The sequence below is a fragment of the Panthera tigris genome, assembly GCF_018350195.1.
Source record: "Panthera tigris isolate Pti1 chromosome E1 unlocalized genomic scaffold, P.tigris_Pti1_mat1.1 chrE1_random_Un_scaffold_69, whole genome shotgun sequence".
NCBI lineage: Eukaryota > Metazoa > Chordata > Mammalia > Carnivora > Felidae > Panthera > Panthera tigris.
In genome coordinates, this window is record NW_024962176.1 from 108,547 (window position 1) to 117,014 (window position 8,468).

Genomic DNA, 8,468 nt, shown 5'->3' on the forward strand with positions numbered 1-8,468 from the left:
CTCAAGCTGCTTCCTTCCCAGGGCCTGCCAGGAGCCCTGTCAGCCTCACCACCACCTACCGCCTTCATACCATGGGCAGGAATGCACTTTAGGAATCTTTTATATAAACTTCTCCAGCAGCTCCATGAGCCCCGTATCAGAAGGTTAAATGGTGGCTCTTGGCAGACACTGTTTTTTACAGCTTAAATTTCTTGTCATTATATGTATCAGATACATTCATTGCTACTGACTGCCCTAACAATGCAAGTGCATTCTGCAATATGTAACTTTATTATTATGTTAAAATATCTGATAGGAAAGGCTTTACAGAAATCACATTATCCTAAGAAATAAACATTAATAGAGTGGGAGAGAGCCAAAGCATAAGAGACTGTTAAAAACTGAGAACAAACTGAGGGTTGATGGGGGGTGGGAGGGAGGGCAGGGTGGGTGATGGGTATTGAGGAGGGCACCTTTTGGGATGAGCACTGGGTGTTGTATGGAAACCAATTTGACAGTAAATTTCATATATTAAAAAAGAAAAAAAAAGAAATAAACATTAATTACACTTCGAAGCAGAAGGAAAAATGTTATTTCCAATATAATTCAAGTGTTATAAATATTTTTAACCGTTTAAAATTTTCATCATATAATTGCAGGAAGTTCTATTGTCAAACTTGACCTTAAATATGAAGAGACTATTATTTAAAAAGTCTTAATCAGAAATTATATTTCAACTGTAACACCTGATAATAAAACTTTATGGACATGAAAGCAAGTTTAAGGTTATTAATTTTTTTAATATTTTATTTATAAGTAAGTTCTTTGTAAGTTCTTCTCTTCTCATAACCATTTAATAACAAAAAGGGGGGGGGGTGCCTGGGTGGCTCAGTGGGTTAAGTATCCGACTTCAGCTCAGGTCATGATCTCATGGCTTTTGAGTTCAAGCCCTGCATCAGGCTCTGTGCTGACAGCTCAGAGTCTGGAGCCTGCTTCGGATTCTGTCTCCCTCTCTCTCTGCCCCTCCCCTATGTACTCGCTCTCTCTCAAAAATAAATAAACATTTGAAATTTTTTTTTTAAAAAAAACAATGAATTTCTCCCCAGGCTTCATACAGACAACTCAAATCCCCTTCAGTTCATTCTACTGTACAATACCAATATCATTTTTCTGCGTGTGTCATTACAATGAAAAAGGTTAGGAAGTACTGATTTACAGATACTAACTGAATATAAGAATAGCAGAAAATACACAAATAAGGCACATTTGATAGAATATGGATGCCTTCATCAGAACATTCCAGAGAAAGACACACCCTTCTCTCGAAGCTATTTGGAAATGAAAGAGAAGTCCTGAGATTTACGGAGTAAATTCTTCTTTCTTCTAATTCCTAAACAACGCATTCTCATCTAATTCTTTTTGGTCTTTTAGGTATTGCCTAAATTAATGTAGCACCTGCTTATCTAATACACAGTATCTAATATGCATCCCAGAAGAATGAGAAAGAAAAACCATACTGCAGACACATATACATTGTACCAACCACAAGGGTTGAGATATCCCAAAGAGGGGTTCAGAATGGTCCAATATGGAAAATGTTCCACAGACAGAGATTTGACTGTACTGGAAGCAGCTTTGCACAACGAACAAGGACCATGTGGATCCAGAATAAACAGACCTCCTTCAAGAAAGGACCTTAAGATTCAGCTCACAATAAATGAAACATCTCCACCTAAACTCAGAGAATGAAAGCCCAGGCCAAAGTGAACAGAGAAGCCTCAGATCTTGGCTTATATAATTTCTTGTGACTCCAAGATCAAGTAAATAAATAATAGGCAATAACTGACTTCATTTGGAGCCATTTAAAATGACTGCCTCCTTCAGCAGTCCTGTAGAGCGCCCCAAACACAGATAGGACCTGACAAGCAGGCAGCTACGAGCTGGCCCAAGAGCTAAGCTGTTGGTAGGAAGGCATCTGGGAAACAGAAAGGCAAATGCGTTGAAGCAGTTGCCTGAAATCCCCAAAGCTTTCTCCATTAATGCCTGTTTTAAAATGCCGAGAGCATTTCTGTGAACTATTAAGGGTAGGCAGAGTTACCTAATGAGGCTGTTAAATTCATTAGCCGTGTGCTTCATCTTTCTTGGTTTCCAACGTGCACGTGAAGGAGACCTCAGAGAAGTCTGTCAGAGGTCATAACCGCCCGCAAGGTGGTCACTCAGTCCTGAGCCTTAGTGAAAGGCTCAAGGCTCCTCCTAAACCATTTCTTTGAAAATACAATGGATTAATTACTGTCATTTGCATCTGTAGCTATGCAAGCTATGATAATGATGTGCTCTAATGAAACCGATGCCTCAGGCTATAAGCTGACGACCTGAGGGGCTGAGGGAGGATTCTCTCCACCTGAGCCCCGGGATTTCCTAAATCCTAAAGTGTGTTAGAAAAGTTGGGGAATGGTTCATAACTTGGGGCAAATTCCTAACTGTAGACAAGCTACGCTGGGTCTTATATTCATAGCTCTCAGAAACCTTTACATGCCAGAGTTTGTGAATCTACATGTTGCCAAATACTGACATTTATTTGGGTGAAATACCATTTAATCACGACTGGTTCTCAACTGATTTATAAGGCTCTTCCAAAATATATGCATCTAGGCCACCTTGGTTCAAGTCTAGTTTTCCTATTATTAGAAAAAAGTACCTCTGCTCTCTACAGAAAAAATGACTATATTTTTTAATAGTCTTTAAACAGGATCCTTATAATTTTCTCAAATCTTAGGGTCTCAAGTTGTATGTTTATTAATCAATCACTTCGCAGGAATGGAGCTTGCTTTCTGCTAACGCTTTTTTTTTCTTCCAATTTTTTTAAGCAGCCTCCACACCCAGCATGGAGCCCAATGCAGGGCTTAAACTCACAACCCTGAGCTGAGATCAAGAGTCAGATATTTAACCGACTGAGCCATGAAGGCGTCCCCCAATTTTTTTTAATTGAAGTTGACATACAATGTCATACTGTTGCAGGTGTGCAACAGGGATTGGTGAGTGTAGTTGCCATGTGTCATCACACAACATTATTACAGTGTACTACTGTTTTCTTTAATATCAATTGCACGGTTTACAAAGCGAGTGGTCCAAAAGACAGTAGACTGTATCTGTGTTGAAAAATTAAAAAGTGAAAAAAAAAATCTATCAATGATTTCAAAAACTGGCCGAAGGAATGTTACTTAGCTAGAGATTTCAAAATACTGATTTTTCACTTCTCATCTGGAAATGTGGGAGCTGGACAGCCTCCCTGTAGTCGTTTTGAGTATTTCCTTGTATTAGACAAATTTGAATAATTGTTTAACCAGTTTCAACCGTGTTGCATTAATCACAGCAAGACTTGGAGGAAAGAATTCGAAGGTGAAGCAACACCCTGGGATTTCTGTTTTTGCTGGGAGGTGCGGATTGTTGTTAGTTTGTTGTCACGCCCTGTTAGACTCTTGAATGCTGCTGTGTTCTTAAAACATACAGACTATATTTTCAGTTCACAAAGAACTTTTGCAGGTATTATCTAACGCAGATCAACTTAAATGCAAAAAAGAGAAATGTTACCCAAAGAACAATTGTTTACGAGTTGAAATTTTGTGAAAAAATGTTTAATCAATACTTCAAGATTTTCTTCTACCCTGGTAAGTATGCAAAACTTAGCAAGTAAAAATACAAGACACCCACTTAAATTTGAATTTCAGAAAAACAAATAATACTTTGTTTAGTATAAATATGTCCATGTAATATTTGGGACATATTATACTAAAAAATTATTTGTTGCTTATCCTAAATGTAAATTTAACTGGGCATTGTGTATTTTACCTGGTAACCCTATTGGTAAAGAATAACCTAAAAATCCTCTTCTAGCCAGGCTTTCTAGCAAGTAATTATTTGAGCAGAGAACACTAGGAGGCCTCTTTTTAAATGAAGTCAGGGTAATTTAGTAAAGCAAAGATTCTCTCTGAAAAACAATTGTGTCCTAAAGTGTTATTTTTGCACATCTGTATTTTTGTGCAATACATTTCTCAAAGTACTCTACACCTTTAAAAGCATAATTTTGAAATAGGAAGAATCATTTCTGTTTAAGTCTGTTTCAGGCTCAATCATCACAGAAACGCATGTTGATAAAGAAAAAAAAGGGGCCCCTGGGTGGCTCAGTCGGTTAAGCATCCGACTTCGGCTCAGGTCATGATCTCACGGTCAGTGTGTTCAAGCCCCGCGTCGGGGTCTGTGCTGACAGGTCAGAGCCTGGAGCCTGTTTCAGATTCTGTGTCTCCCTCTTTCTCTGACCCTCCCCTGTTCATGCTCTCTCTGTCTCAAAAATAAATAAATTAAAAAAAAAAAAAAAAAAAGATGTAGGCAGCAAAGACAGTGATAAGCTTCAGTTATCCTTAAGACAAAAAACATTACAATAAATTGAGGATGAAAAGCTGCCTTTCCTAGACATCATTTTAACTAACCAGAATATAATTGATCTTATGGTATTCTGTTCTTTAAATATGATATATTGTGGCCTTACTCTGCTCTTGGCAGAAGGTATAATGTTTATAGGAAATAAGCTTAAAGATTGTAGGAGCTAGGTGATTCAAAAATTACAATCCTGTATTTCTAGACAGACGACCTAGACAGGAGAGGTCTAAAGAAAAAATCCACGGCTGTGTGGAAATTGAAATACTCAACACAAAGAGTTGAGGGACTACTAACAGAGGCCATTTTACTTACCCTTCAAAGTATCCCTGACATCTATCTCTATCAATTCCTTCCCCATTGCTATTGTCAGAGAAACAGTTTTCTGTGTGATGCAATGCTGAGTAAGCCCAATGTGAAGCACCGATGTTTGTCAGGGTCTTACATTCAGATTAAAAGTCACTTTCGCTGAAATTATTATTCTAGAATCCTATAAGCAGAACTGTCTTGGAGAAGGAAAAACTAAGGTCACATTCACCTCAGACCTACACAGTGTTTAGAAAAAGATATGAGCAATGATGTTCTCCCAACCCATCCTTGGGAAAGTGCAACTGCCTCTAGTGTATAAACATGGGCCATTCCCCTCCCCATGTGACTTATAGAATGCGTGTTCTCATAAATAATACATGAAAGATGCTGCAATTGCATTGTTTTGAAGCTGAAGGTCATCAGTATTCTTTCCAAATTATCACAGTGGCGATTCTATTTTCCAAGAACTTGGTTGTTTCAAGAGGTTATTCCAAAATTGTTTGCATCTGTTTAGGACATGAGGATCATGTCTGACCAACACAAACAACCAAAGGGCAGGTCACTTATTAGAGATAAAACCAGACTGGGGAAAAACTCACAATATTTAGTATTAGGATATCTTCTCTATGTAACAATAGGAAACATAAGGGGCTCTTGTTATAACATCATAGCTCTTGGGAGTCTAAAATCTATGGCTATTTCTGATTGACTTAATTATTTAAATACCTGAGCATAAAAAATAAAACTTCATCTTTTCCTTCTTTAATTGTCATTTTTTAATGCTTTGAAGTTTCAATATGCCTGCTTATGACTTACTAGGAATAGACAATGATCATCAAACCAACAAAAAATTACTTAGCACTTATCATGAACTTGGCCACATATTAGATCCTATGAGGGATAAAAAGACAAACAAGGTATAGCCTTGTCCTCACAGACCTTAAGTTTACACACTAGCAGAGAACTGGACTATAATAACTATACTACAAATTAGAATATGTAAGTGCCCTAGCAAAGAAGTAAACAGTAATGAGAAAACATACAAGGAAAAGTTTAATTTAGGGTTTCTAGAAAGATAGCTTCTGAGTCTAAGGTAGTGGGTAGGATTTCATTTAGCAGATTTGGGGGGAAAAACAAAAATTCCAAATGTGCATCAGTTCAAAAGCACAGAAGTAATAAATGGTGGGACATGGTCACAAAACGGTTGGGTATAGGATGGCTGAGAAAGAACAGGAATGATAAGTTTGACAATAGAGTATAAATAATAGCGTACCCATTATGATAGACTTCTAATTTGGTTTTTGTTTTGTTCTCTTGATTATTTTTTGCTTTCCCAATATCTGCTTCTGGTATCCACTTTCCTTATTCTGGCAACAGTCCTGGATTTTTTTCTCTACAGACCAGTCAGTTGCTGTTCCAGTAGGGCTAAAGACCGTGTAGAGTAGGAAGAAAAGAAGTCTAGAAGAGCGCCTCAATATATCCCAGCACTTAATAACTGCATGGAGGAAGGCAACCCATAAAGGAACAGAGAAGAGATGACAAGAAGTAGGAGCAGGCTGGCAAGAAGAAGGTCAGGAAATGGACACTGCCGGAATAGACAACTTTTTCAAGTCTTTAAGGTGAATGTGTTGTAAAAGAAAGATGACTGATAAGGCAGGGGCACAGAGGGAAATGAGGGATCGAGTGAGGGTTTGTTTGTTTGTTTTTAATTGGATGTACTTAAGCATGATTAAAAATTGATGGGGAGAATCTGAGAGAAAGATGGCGATGCCTGAGAAAAAAGAAGCAATACTTTATTTAGATCCTATATGTTATCCATCATAGATGGCAAAAGTATCACTGACTGATCTGGTAGGTTTTCAAATGTTCTCAAATTCAACTGATTCAGTCAAACAGCAGAACACTTTAAAAGTAAACAAATAAAAAGAAAACAGAAATGATTAACAGTGTGAGGTTCCTGGAAGGTGGAGGCGATGTGATCCAGAGTACAGACTGGTAGGCCCTGCCACAGGATAGGGATGACAAAGAGGTGCAGAAGAAGAGACAACAGCAAGTTCGGTATCGGGAAAAGAGGGCATTCGCAGACAATGGAAGTACGAGTGATGTGAAATCAGGCACCAACATGGACGAGAGCTAAAAAGGGAAAATAAAGTTGGAGGACAGGAATAAGTTGCTGCAAGCACCACTACTGGTTAAGTTTTTTAGTAGAAATATTTATTTCCACATTGACTTGGCATGCCCATCAAAGCAGCTAAATGGAAGAAACATGTTTGGAGATACTTGAAAATGTCTCTCTCATTCTTGAAAATTAGTAGACTGCAAGTAAAATAATACTTTTAACCCTCCAGGTTTAGACTGGATAATGCAAGTTTTATTTATTTTTTAAAGCAAGTGGGGTTTTTTTTGTTTTTTTCATGTTTTTAATGTTTTTTAATTTATTTTGAGAGAGAGACACCAAGTTGGGGAGGGGCAGAGAGAGAGAGAGAGAGAGAGAGAGAGAGAGAGAGAATCCCAAGCAGGCTCTGCACTGTCAGCACACTGCATAGGGCTAGCATCCACGAACTGTGAGATCGTGACCTGAGCTGAAACCAAGAGCTGGACTCTTAACCGATTGAGCCACCCAAGTGCCCCCTAAAAGCAAATTTTAAATGACAAACTGAAAATGAGTTTTGGAACCAACAACTAAAGTCTGTATTGCCAAGTGGTTAGTATGCTCATCGTGTAAGAACCATTCATTTATATAAATTATATAAAGTATAGTTACTGATGGCCACACCAAACATTCAAATTTAATCAGTATACGGATAAATGGGTTGTATAAATAAATAAATAAATAAATAAATAAATAAATAAATAAGTAAAGCAATGCCTTTGTCTTTGCTGCTTGGTTATAAAAGCCTTATTCCATCACAAATATTTTAAAGGTATCATAAACAACAATCCACCGACATAAATCAGAGCATATACCTTGCAAAGCAATATCACTGATGTCTATTATCTGGCTGTGATTGATTATCTGCTTATCCCAAACTCATCTAAGTTCCAATCCAGATTGTACACTGAAAGCAGGCTTGGTTCTGAAAATAGGGGGAAGTTATTTTCAAAGCCAATGCATTAGTGGTCTAGAATTTTTAGTTACTCATCTTAAACATATGCACAATCTGGAACAAAAGTAATTGCTAAGTAGTAGTAACAGAGTAGTCTAAGTCACATGGGAGACGGGCAAGATGCCCACATGTCTCTTGAAAAGGAAGTTCCTGGTATACGATTTTAAAGGCAGCTTTGTTAAACTGGCGTTCAGTAAAGGCCAAAAAAGGATCTATAGAGAATTCCAAGCTCATATTTGTCTTGTCGCATATCAATTTTTTATCAAAGTAATCATTTTATCACTAGTTTTTAAAAGCTTAGATAAAATTTTTTAAAAATTTGTCAATGATTATGTTCTACTTTTAAATATTCTTTTTTTTTTCAAATTTTTTTTCTTTTTTTTTTTTTTTAATTTTTTTTTTTTTCAACATTTTTTATTTATTTTTGGGACAGAGAGAGACAGAGCATGAACGGGGGAGGGGCAGAGAGAGAGGGAGACACAGAATCGGAAACAGGCTCCAGGCTCCGAGCCATCAGCCCAGAGCCTGACGCGGGGCTCAAACTCACGGACCGCGAGATCGTGACCTGGCTGAAGTCGGACGCTTAACCGACTGCGCCACACAGGCGCCCCTCAAATTTTTTTTCTAATGTTTATTTTG